At 29.0% G+C, this 13850-nt stretch overlaps 1 pseudogene; it reads right to left on the bottom strand.

Annotated features, from left to right (window-relative positions):
• The window catches only part of LOC110655717 (uncharacterized), a 37324-nt pseudogene extending 25480 nt beyond the window's left edge, over positions 1-11844 (bottom strand).
• Between the last annotated feature and the right edge of the window lie 2006 nt (positions 11845-13850).

The following is a 13850-nucleotide window of genomic DNA, read 5'->3' as shown; positions in this document are numbered from 1 at the left end:
AACAGTACTAGAAAATAGTAACAGTGAATAGTGCTAAAATAATTAAAAATGTTTAATTGCCCATAGTATACCTAGACTTATTTATTTAGTTTGGATAAATTGGTATACCAATTAGGGACCACAGATAGCAGTACTGCTTATAGAGCAAATCATGAACTGACAATATATGTCTGATATGATTGTTCTACAGGCTATATGCCTACTTACTGGCCATTGTGCCTACTTAATTTCTGGCTTTACAAGCCCGACAATGGTCTCGTGCGACACCGGCCTCGTGGCCCGATGTATGTATGGTAGACATATGGCTGTCTAACCCGTATACTCCCGTGTATCCAGCTTTTATAATTTGTTATAGGTTTCTTGGGCATTGATAATAATTAATTAATACTGAATATACAATAAGTAAACAGGAAAGATCCCAATAATTTTAATTATTTCCAAAGTGTAATAAAAAAATGTAAAAGACCCAGAATTTATGATTTGTAAATATTAATTCAATTGTTTAATTATTGTTATTATAAATTATGCACCACTAAGCGTTATGCTTAGCGCGTTGGTTTTCCATCGCAGTAATCAAGATCGCCAGTCACAAGAGTATTCGGACAGAGTTCCGACCAGATCTGCCACCGATCAGAGTCACCTCATCAGTCTTTTATATTTTGGTAGGGCCCATGTGTAGACTAGTATTTTGGTTCATTATGTCTAGTCATGATGTAATTACTAGTTTATGATGTATTTCATTTTGGACTTGAAATGAAAACTTATAATTTATTATCTATAAATTTCCATATGAATGCAATAGATGACACTTCATTTTGAGATCTCATAAATAGTTGTGAATGATATGATAAAAGAAAATATGATATGGAAATATGTGAGATGACTATGAATATGTTAACACGTGATAGTGGAACCCGCCAGATGCTAATAAAACAGAGGAGGATCTGTCCGGGTCTCCACAGAAATAAGATATATATATATAAAAAAAAAAATTCTACACATAACTGATTTAAATGACATTAAAATTTACAATAGACATGACAAGACAAGATAGGGTGCTCCGGCACCGAATGTGGCACTTCTTGCTCGGCTATACTATAGACGGGTAAGGGGTGTCACATTTAGCAAATGTAACGGCCCGGTCCACTAGTGATATTGTCCGCTCTGGGCCGAAGCCCTCACGGTTTTAAAACGCGTCAATAGGGGTTACGAACCATCAACTTATAAACCCAGCATCTCTCCCGTGTTTTGCCGATGTGGGATTTGCCTAGGGTGTTACAATCCACCCCCCTTATAGGACTCAGCGTCCTCGCTGAGGTTTGCCCCACCATCGTTCAAGGTTGCACGCGGAGCGGCTCTGATACCACAAATGTAATGGCCCGGCCCACTAGTGATATTGTCCGCTCTGGGCCGAAGCCCTCACGGTTTTAAAACGCGTCAATAGGGGTTACGAACCATCAACTTATAAACCCAGCATCTCTCCCGTGTTTTGCCGATGTGGGATTTGCCTAGGGTGTTACAGTCTATTTGGTTAAATTTCAGGATTTGGAATGCTAAATTTTCCTAGCAATCTCTTCAAGTTCCATAAGGTTCTAGGTTTTGGTCAAAACGCCAAATTTGTATTTCTAGGTCTTATAGAAATTTTGGCTTTGGTTTCACTACATTTGTAGTTTTGTAGACCATGTTATGACATTTATTTCAAAACTGGTCAGGTTGGTCAATGACCAGAATTTTCTGGTCAGTTTGGTTCTGACAGTTTTGTTAGACTAAATTTGGTTAATAATTTGATTAGGCTAGGTTCAAAACTGGGCTCTGAGTTCTTCATATGAAATGTTCTCCTATGTCTAAGCTGTTCAATGGTTTAAAAATCAGGTCATTCTGACCTTCCTAGAGTGAGTTATGGCCATTTGAACATTTACTGTTCATATGGTCATTTTTCCAGGTCCAGCATATGGTTACCCAGATTCAAGCCAATTTTTGGTCATTTTGTGCTTGGTTTCTGGGCATGATTTCTTCATGAAAAATGTTGGTTTAGGTCTTAAATTTCATCTTCAATTGGCCTTACACCAATTGGAGCTGTCTAGCTCTACTTATGTTCATCTAAACATACTAGACTCATAGGTCCAGAATTCCCTGCATAAGAACAACACTCCCAATTTTCAATTCCACCCAACTCCAAAACTTCAATTGACATTTATAGCACTTCTAATAGTCAATAATCAACCTCAACATCATCAAATTCAAGTCACAACACAAAATTCCAAATTTTAGCAAACCCTAAATCAACTTGCATAAATTTTAAATTCCAAGAGAATTTCTAGCACTAACCTTATTCTTCTAGCTCCAAGCAACCATCAATCAACCCAACACTTGATTCACCTCTTTGGGGCTACCAACCATATTTTCCTTTCACTTTTCTTCCCACTTTCCTTGGGTTTTATGGCTGGCTATGGAGGTTTATCAAGGCTGCCAACTATTTTTGTGAAGGAAGGTAATGGTTTGGAAGCTTGAAATGGTGTTTTAATGATAGGAAAATGAAAAAATTTGAGAGGAAATGGAGAAGAGAGGGTTGGATGGGAGAATGGCTGGAGAAGAAGATGGCTTTTTCATTTTTTTTTACTCATTTATCTCCTTTTTATTTGTTTATTAAATGGTTGTCTCATGGTGATTGGCGGAGAGTTTTTAATGACATCATAATGATGTCATAATTTGAGTTTTATTTTCTTTTCTTTTCTTTTCTTTTCTATTCATTTTTAATTCAAGTTTTAGCAATATTTATTCACATTTTATATCATGTAAATTATTTATTTAACTGGACAAGTTGGCCAAAAATCATCTTTGAGGACGAAATGACCAAAATGTCATTTGTTTAGCTTATTAAGCTAAAATCGTCTGTACCAATCTAAAAATTTTCCTAAGCATTTTCTTGGCATTCTAATGCCATTGAAACCTCAATGACTCTTCTCTGGAGTCCCAAAAATTATTTTATGAATTTTCTCTTGGGTTTAGGGCTCCTAGCTACAAAGACCGCAACTTCCCACTGTGCTACCCATTGCTAGGGCACCGGCTCATTCAACTTGGTTGTATTTTATTTCTAAAATTTTTCCTAAATTTTTCTTATTATTATTTGAGTTATTTATGACTCCTCACTCTAGTCTAAATATTTTTCCAAACGTTCTAGCTATCCGGACTGACACCAGTCACCGAAACAGTAGAATGTATGGAATTGCTACAGTGAGGGTGTTACAATTCTTCCCCTCTAACAAAAATTTCGTCCTCGAAATTTACTTAGTGTAAATAGTCAAGGAGCTGCTACTTCCTTATTTCTTCACCTTACCAAAGAAAACGGATCTGCATTAGTGTCACCTCGACTCATATGAATGCAATGCATGTTATGCACACTATCCCTTTCTATCTATCTATGCCTAGGAACGCCTAAACCGTGCTCTGATACCAATAAATGTAACACCCCTTACCCGTCTACAATGTAGCCAGGCGAGGTGTGCTACATTCGGTGTAGAGCACCCTAACTTATCTTACTTTATTTCTTTAATGATTTTGAACTCGTTATATTTTAAAATAATTCATATTCTATGGAGAAACTAAAGGAGTTTTCCCTATTTTATTTACTTTTGACGTGATTCACTATTCACCAGCTTGAAATTTTCAATAATATTTTAAAATAAAAATCTCATCATTTCATGCATCATCTATATATTTCAATTCCGTATTCAAATCCATACAATTTCATTCATATACATTTCCATACATTCCCATTCATGCTCAACTCATATATGAAAATTTTCAATCTTCATTAATTTACATAATATACAATTTAATCACATATTAACTAACCAATTTATTAATTTATATCACATACTTATTAATTATATTTTCATAATCTACATTACAATACTATAATTAAGCATTTTATACAACATACAAATTATGACCTATATGGGTCTTATCTACATGCATTGCTGAGGAGATGACAACCTTGAATACTTCAGACACTTCTGTAGATCAGAACTCCAAAATCTCTGTTTAATATTCATTGGGCTTTACCTTCAGTACCTGCGCGAGGAAACAAATCCATCGCGCTAAGCATTGCTGCTTAGTGGTGCAATAATATAACAAGAAAATAATATATAATAAAAAAAAAGAAATAGATCAAAATTTGGATACTCTGGAATTTAATCTAATTTCATATAATACTTCTAGTATTAACTATCATTTGTTCTAATTTATTCCTCTTCAGAAGCGCTCAATTCTTTCATAATAATTAAATTTTAATATCGTTTCAATTTATTTCAATTTTTTTTTGCTAAATAACTAATCTAATTTATTTTAAATATTCTTACTCATTTATTTAATTGTTAATGTTTTCAGTTGCTAATATTCTTAACTTATTTCAACAAATTTTACTACCCAAGTAACCTATGACAGGCTGACTAAACTGGATAACGAGTCATTGGCACTGGACACCGCGGTGCCTCGGGCCGTCATACCATGGAACGCAAAACGTCAACCACGTATGCAGTCAGTATGGCCTAAGAGCCATGATAACATATCAATATGGCTAAAAGCCATAGTAACATATAACCGGGCATAAAAGCTATGAGTGCAGGCATAAAGCCATGAATACAAGTATAAAGTCTTATGCAGTACTGCTAAAACAATACCCTATTGGCATGTCAATCTATCCAATCTGACACACATGTCTAGGCGATACATGGGCACATAGTACCAATAAGTGTTAATATATTGTGTTTTATGACTTCATTATTTCATGACAAATTCCAATTATAATTTATACATTAATTTGGTTATTCATATGATCGCAATTCACATCAATTATCCTTCTATACCATTGTACTCAAAGTATTAGTTCTTTCTACAATAATGAGAACTAATGTCTTATTCATACATTAATATGATTCATTTATTCATTCATTATGTCATTCATATTGATAACAATTTATAACAATTATTTCATTAATCACATTATCTATATTAATCATCCTAATAGTTTTTTCTAATTTATTATGCCATTTTTCTATATCATTGGGGTTACTATTCACATTACCATTTCCCTTCAAAGGTTGACTTTCTCATACATAATAATTACATGAGTTCTAACCACATGAAATTACCACATTTTGGTTCACAAAAGTGTTGGTATTAGTTGCTAATCAATACTTCTAACCAATAGGAAATAAATAAAAAATTTCAGTTTTGGGTGCTAGAGTTCACTGTTCCATTAGGCAATTCTACAGTGAGAATTTGGCCAAATGTTCTAAATCAAAGTTGTTCCTTATTGTGTTTAGTTCAATTTTCCTTATTAAATCACTCCATTTGGAGTTTTTAAACTCAAGTTATGGCCTAAATGCCATAACTAGTTCATTAACCCTTTCTGGATCCAGAACCAGGCAGATTCTGGAGTCCAATTTATTCTAATTATTTGGGTATGCTACAGTCATTTTTAGACCTAATATCCTTCATATGAGTTGTTACCTTATGTCTTAGGATCACTCAGGTTTAAGAATCATAATTTTTCTAGTTATGTAGAGTGAATTATTGCCAAATAACTGACCTGGACTCATAAACCTTATGCCTTCAGGATTTCAGGTTCAGGTCAATATCTTTGATTCCCATTTTAGGGTACTTGCACTCAAAATTTGAAGAAGGTTCCTAAATCAAAGTTGGATTCCTGATTCTTAGGTTTCCATAAAAATTTGGCTCATCTCAATTGGAGTTTTCTAGTATGAGATATGATCTAAATAATTCTGGGGTAAGTGTCTATTTGGTTAAATTTTAGGATTTGGAATGCTAAATTTTCCTAGCAATCTCTTCAAGTTCCATCAGGTTCTGGGTTTTAGTCAAAACACCAAATTTGTATTTCTAGGTCTTATAGAAATTTTGGATTTGGTTTCACTGCATTTTCAGTTTTGTAAACCAAGTTATGATATTTTTTTCAAAACTGGTCAGGCTAGTCAATGTCCAGAATTTTCTGATCAGTTTGGTTCTGGCAGTTTTGTTGGACTAAATTTGATTAACAATTTGATTAGGCTAGGGTCAGAACTGGGCTCTAAGTTCTTCATATGAAATGTTCTCCTATGTCTAAGCTTTCCAATGGTACAAAAATCAGGTCATTCTAACCTTCCTAGACTGAGTTATGGCCATTTGAACATTTACTGTTCATATGGTCATTTTTCCAGGTCCAGCATATGGTTACCTGGATTCAAGCCAATTTTTAGTCATTTTGTACTTGGTTTCTGGGCATGGTTTCTTCATGAAAAATGTTGGTTTAGGTCTTAAATTTCATCTCCGATTGGCCTCACACCAATTAGAGTTGTCTAGCTCTACTTATGTTCATCTAAATACACTGGACTCATAGGTCCAGAATTCCCTGCATAAGAACAACACTCCCAATTTTCAATTCCACCCAACTTCCAAACTTCAATTCACATTTATAGCACTTCTAATAGTCAATAATCAACCTCAACATCATCAAATTCAAGTCACAACACAAAATTCCAAATTTTAGCAAACCCTAAATCAACTTGCATAAATTTTAAATTCTAAGAGAATTTCTAGCACTAACCTTATTCTTCTAGCTCCAAGCAACCTTCAATCAACCCAACACTTGATTCACCTCTTTGGGGCTACCAACCAGATTTTCCTTTCACTTTTCTTCCCACTTTCCTTGGGTTTTATGGCTGGCTATGGAGGTTTATCAAGGCTGCCAACTATTTTTGTGAAGGACGGTAATGGTTTGGAAGCTTGAAATGGTGTTTTAATGATAGGAAAATGAAAGAATTTGAGAGGAAATGGAGAAGAGAGGGTTGGACGGGAGAATGGCTGGAGAAGAAGATGGCTTCTTCATTTTTTTTACTCATTTATCTCCTTTTTATTTGTTTATTAAATGGTTGTCTCATGGTGATTGGTGGAGAGTTTTTAATGACATCATAATGATGTCATAATTTGAGTTTTATTTTATTTTATTTTATTTTCTTTTATTTTCTACTCATTTTCAATTCAAGTTTTAGCAATATTTATTCACATTTTATTTCATGTAAATTATTTATTTAACTGGACAAGTTGGTCAAAAATCATCTCTGAGGACGAAATGACCAAAATGCCCTTTGTTTAGCTTATTGAGCCAAAATCGTCTGTTCCGATCTAAAAATTTTCCTAAACATTTTCTTGGCATTCTAATGCCATCGAAACCTCAATGACTCTTCTCTAGAGTCTCAAAAATTATTTTATAAATTTTCTCTCTGGTTTAGGGCTTCTAGCTGCGAAGACCGCAACTTCCCACTGTGCTACCCATTGCTAGGGCACCGGCTCATTCAACTTGGTTGTATTTTATTTCTAAAATTTTTCCTAAATTTTTCTTATTATTATTTGAGTTATTTATGACTCTCACTCTAGTCTAAATATTTTTCCAAACGTTCTAGTTATCCGGACTGATACCGGTCACCTGAACAGTAGAATGTACGAGATTGCTACAGGGTGTTACAAATAAAACTCAATCCAACCCAGCCCAACTAATCCTTCGAACAGCTCCTTGAAGCAATAACAACCAAGAATAAATAAGACTCTAAACCAAAATAATAATAATACAAAATGCGAATAATCAACCAAAGCACAGTTTCAAGCAAAAGCAAGACAAAGGATAAACAAACATTCTTTAAAACACCCCAAGAATTCTGAAAAACAAGCCAACGAGCAGTTGCAGCAGCATTATCTGGGTCTGGTTTCTTGAGCACTAACAACCTTCCCTGTACATAGAGCTGGCAGCATTATAATTGATTTCATGTTTTAAATTTCTTTTGAAGATTTTTAATATTTAAAAACAAAATTTTATTTATTTTAAGAATAAAAATAGAGGACTAAATTTAATAAAATTTTAGTATTGATTAAAAAATAATTTTTGTGAATACAGTTATAAAATAAATTATTGACATAGTTAATTTCAATAATTTATTTATTTCAATATAATTTTAATTTAATTTATATAATAATTTATATATATATATATATATGTGTGTGTGTGTGTGTGTGTGTGTGTGTGTGTAAAAGAAAAAAGAAATATTGGCTTTATCTAAATTATCCTTTATTATTTATAATATTCATAATTATATTTTTATTATTTAATTTAATTTTACAATTTATATAAATTTAAAATTTTTAAGACTTAAAATTTAAGTGTCTATATAGAGTTTATATAAATATAAAATTCTTAGTCTTGCTTATATTTAAATTTTATTTTATTGAATTTTTATTATAATATAATTTAAAATAAAATTTTATAAAAATGTTTTCATGATTTATATTATTTACAAAAATATAAAGGCATATTATTTATATAAATAACTTTTTTAATAAATTCTAATATATTTCTATCTCTATCTTATAATTTTTTATGTAAAAATATTTTAATATAATTACATTTGAATTTACTTAAATGAAATCTAATATAAATTCTTTTATTAGTGTTTTTAAAGTTTTCTTTAATTTAATTTCTAATAAATTTATTTCAAAAATATTTCATATAAAACAAATATATATTTTTTAATTATAGATAGATTTCTATAATTCTTAATTATTGCTTTAATATATAAATTAGTTTAATTAAAATTGAATTTATAAATTCTATGTAAATACTACTACATTTATTGATAAGCCTTATATATGTATAAAACAACTAAAGAATATTATAAGAAAAATTCATATTAGTTGATTTATAAAAAATATTAAATTTGTATTTTTTATAAATTAAAATTATACGAATATAAATTTTTAAAATAATATGTAATTAAAATAAAAAATATATATAAAAAAATAAAAAGATCAATATATTATTTAAAAAATAATAATTAATATAATATGTTAGGCTTGAGTTTAATTATAAAATTAATATAATTAATAGAATGATTGAAATTTATGATATTTATTTTTTTTATTTTAAAATGATATATTATTAAAAGTTTAAAAAATGTTAATGTGCGTCCATATAAAAAAATAATATTTTTTAACTTTTTAATTCTGTAATCTTATTTTAGCTTGGCAAATAATGAATATGTATTAAAAAAAATTAAGAAACATACTTTGAATATATAATTATTATTTTAATTAAATAATTTATATTTAAATATAAACTTAAATTGATATTTTGATTTAAAAATAGTCTAATTTTTATATGAATATAATTACATCATTTATTATATTTTCTATTTATTTGGATCCAATAATTTTCTTTGTTGAAATTTGACATTTACTTTTAAAAAAATATTTATAAAAAAATTTAATTTAAAAATATGTTATAAATTAGTTTGATAATGTGTTTTATTATAAATTGAATAATTGTCTATATATTTTTTAATATAATTATTCTGATTAAAAATAATAATATACAAATGTCAGTATTTTTTATTTTATTAGCATTGATTTTTTAATTTTCATATAAAAAATTTAGTTTTTAATTTATTATTTATAAATAATTTATTAGTGTTAATATATTTATCCATCTTATTTTTAAAAATTTTTTTCTATATCATAAGAAAATATAAAATTATGTAAAATATTATATATCAAATAGAAATCAATAATATTAATACTTATTGATATGAATATCTATAGATAATTTTATCAAATAAAATTAAAAAATAAAATAAAAAATAACTAGAAATTTAACATTATATGAAATTATACTAAATTGAATTTATTTTACTATTATAAATATAAACTTTTAAATGGTGTTAAAAAAAAATTAGATTGTCCACGCTAATTATATATGTTTTATAAAAAAAATTATATAATGCTAAAAATTAATTAGTCTTAATAAACTCATATATTTTATTACATAAAAAATTCAATACGAAAATATATGAACCAACAAAATAATAAATAGTTAAATTTATATATTTATAAAATACATATAATTATAAAATTATATTATAATAATAAATTTTTTGTAATAAATTTCACTAAAATAATTTCTTATTTTTATTGATGCACTTTCATTTTCATTAACTTAATCTAAAAATAATAAGTGCATATATAATATATATGTCATAAAAAATAAAAAATTATTATATTATCATAAGAATAATTAATATATTATAATAATATTATATTATATAAAAATTAATAAATAATTATATATAATAATATTAAATTATAATACATACAACTAGAGTACAGAAAAATGTGCAATGCATATTTAAAAAATAACTAGTACATAGAAAAGATCATATATAAAGTTAAAATGTAGTGTGAACATTGAATAAACCCAAGTGTAAATCTTATACCCATCTTTGAAACCTTCTCAAAATTTTAAGTAAACTCGTAATACGGATCATCAAATATTCATGGCTTGTGTCATATAATCTATTTAAATGACTTGTTTAATAAGGGAGTCATTAAACGAGTAACATAGATATGTCGTGTGACTATCTATTAAATGAATTAGATGGATCATATCGTATGAAATGTTTAATAAATAGAAAGTAAAAATTTATGACATGATTAATAATTCCATCATATAAATTGTCTATAATCGTATCATACTATCATAAGACATGACCATTTAGACAAAAATGCTACACAAATGGCCACCTCTAACCTATACAGAATCTTGAAATCCCACAAATAAGCAAGAACATATAGAAAACATGTGACAAAACTTTGTGATGGCCACCATCTGTCTGAGTACTAAGAAAGAAGAAAAAAGAATTAGGGATGACAACAGGTAGAGTACTAGCGAAAATCACTCTATCTGAATCCGAACCTGATTAATATTATCAAAACCTGAAACCGTCTCAAACTTGTTTAAAATTTATTTTTAACTATCCGAACCTGTCCCAAACCTGATTATTATTACATGAAAAAAATCCAAACCCGTTTAATTTTATATATTTTAATTAATGTTTTGTATAAAAAATTATTTTAATTAATAATTTATATTTTAAAAATTTAATAATTTCACAAATATTTAAATTCTATTTTATATAAAATAAAATATATAAAAATATATAAATATTATTATAAAAATATATATTTTATATTTAATTAAGTATTTATGTAAATATATTTGAGTAATGGATATCTAACGTATAAAACTTGAACTCGACTCGAACTCGTAAACGGTATTATTTTTCAAATTCGAACTTATCTCAAATTTGATTATATAATACCTAAATTCATCTTATTAGGGTTCAATCAAATTAGATACCCGTAAAAATTTGATCTATTGACATCGCTAAGAAGAATTGAAGATCAAGAACCAATTTGTCACTTTATAAATGCGATTATAATCTACCCATTGGCCTTCCAAGTTTGTCGTCTAGGGTGAGGATCCAGAAATTTTTTATCCTCTGCATTGAGGTGCAGGATATATATAAGAAAACGACCGGAACGATTATGATTATTGTTACAGTGTTGACTTTGACTCTATGGGACTAGTAGTAAGCGAGTTTATATCTTTGTTGGGTAGTTAGAGTTGCAGTAAAGTTTTAGAACAGAAACATGGGTCCCAGATTTGCGGGTCCCACAGGGATGAGAAGTAAGAATGCAGCTGGCTGTTATGGCTTTAAAGCAAATGTTATGGGCTTTGGCTTGGAATCTTTATCTTTTGGACTCACATGTCCAGTCTAGTCGATCTCTTGCTTCTCAATGGATGGGTAATATTTATACACAGTCCCTCAATTCTTATGATTGTTTCATTTCTATCCTTAAAGTTGCTTTGTGCGAATATTATCACCCAATTTTAACTTTATTGCAAGAAAAGTCCCTCCACTCAAAATCCAGTGAAATCTCCCATGATTTGCTACGTGCCATGTCTAAACTGAGTTTTTATTTGAATTTTTCTTATTTAGATTTGTTTTGTCATAAATTTAATATATAAATTTATTTTTTAAATATATAAATCTCATATATTTATATTTTAAATCTATAATAAACAAAATCTAAGTATTAATTTCTTTTTTTATTTATTTAAAAACCTGCCTAGCAATAGTTTAAAAAAATGAAAATAAAAAAATTAACCTCTTCATTACATGAAATTTTAGAATATAACTATCCTATGTATAATAGTATTATTATAATAATTAATTATGTTAAATTTATCATGACCTATAAATAAAATGTATTTATTATACACATAACAATCATAATAAAATAACGTTTCCTTCTTTTTTCCTTTAAGTTCTCCGTATATACAATGGTTACACATATATATGGAAGAATAATTTTCGAAACATTAAATTATTAAAACTGAAATTATTTCTGGTTTCAAATTTTTTTTTCTTTTTACAATAACAATTATCTTTTTTTTTATATAAATTTTCTATAAAAATTATTCAAATTGTAATTTTTTTTGAAAATAAATATTTGATTTCCTAATCATTCAATTATTAACCAAATTATAATGAAATTATTAAAAGGTACGTGCAGTTATTTCTTGTAACACCACATTGCATAGCCTGGTAGATTTCGCTGTTCCGGTGACCGGTGTCGGTCCGGACAATTAAGGGGATTAGAACCATACTTAAGACAATTTGAGAAGCTATAAACACAAATAATTAGTAATGTTTAATTAGTTAACTATAAATAAGAAAAACAGAACATAAGAGGTTAAACGAGCCGAGAGTCACAGCGATGAGTGACATTCTCGGGAACGACTGCGAAGTCGTTTTAAACTCAAATTTTGAACCGTAAAAAGTGACGCTGCCGTCCTTAGGACCCTTATGAACACAGTGGAAAAGAGAAAATCACGAAAAGAATCATAAGTCACCAAATAATTAGGTCAGGGAGCCGGAAGAAATATTGGATTATTTGCAAATCGGGATGAACCGGCGAGGGGCAATTTGGTCAATTGACCCCGAGAGCTGACTCCTGACCTAACTGTCAAATAAAATCGGAGAAAAAAAAATTTCGAAATCGAGAATTAAATTAAAGAACTAATAAAAAAAATAAATAGAAAAAAAAAAGAAAAGGAAAGAGGTTGGAAAAGTCAAAGGGATGACATCATGTATGATGTCATAAAGGTTTAATTAAATTATTTTATTAATTAGGGAATTTTGGTCTTCAAAAAGGGATAAGACTAAGGAAAATTAAAAAAAAAAAAAAAAATTAGAAAAGTCTCTTCTTCCTTCCATCTTGCCGCCCCATCATTCCCAAATTCCCTCCATGAAAATTTCTTCCTTCAAGCTCACATTTAAGCTTAATTCTCTTTGTTTAACCTTCATAACTTCCTTAAATACCTCACTAGAACCTTTAATCTCAACTTAAGCACAAGAAAGAAAGAGGAAAGGAAGAGAACAATTGAAGGCTTGGCATTTAAATTGAGGTTAGTATGCTAAACTCTTTATTTATCCATTCAAATGCATGTTTAGGTAATTAAGTGAGCTTAGAACTTGATTTAAATGAAACAAATATGGGGGAAGAATTAAACTGAAATTTCGGGCAGCTTGAGAGGAGTATGGTTTGCATGAATATGATGCAATTGAATGAGTTTAGAAACCTTATTTAGTTAAATGATTAACATTAAAATCATTAGAAGTAGTTAAATGCAAGAGTTAGTGAGATTAGGGTTTCAATGCTAGGGTTTATGAACCAAAATTTGGAGAAATGCATAAATGGCATGTTTAAGCTATTGTGAAATGAAATAATGGTCAATTATGACCAAATAAGTTGTGTGGGAATGGTAGGAAATTAAACCAAATTCGTAGGTCAATGGTCATACTGCTGGCAGCATGACCAAACCTACTTTGAAGGACCAAAACTAAAATTTTACAAGCCTAATGGATATGCCACCAATTGGAGATGAAAATAGACATAAAAGA

The sequence above is a fragment of the Hevea brasiliensis genome, chromosome 18, assembly GCF_030052815.1.
Source record: "Hevea brasiliensis isolate MT/VB/25A 57/8 chromosome 18, ASM3005281v1, whole genome shotgun sequence".
Lineage (NCBI taxonomy): Eukaryota > Viridiplantae > Streptophyta > Magnoliopsida > Malpighiales > Euphorbiaceae > Hevea > Hevea brasiliensis.
Note: the sequence above shows the minus strand (reverse complement) of the source record. Positions and strands in the feature narration are given on the sequence as shown.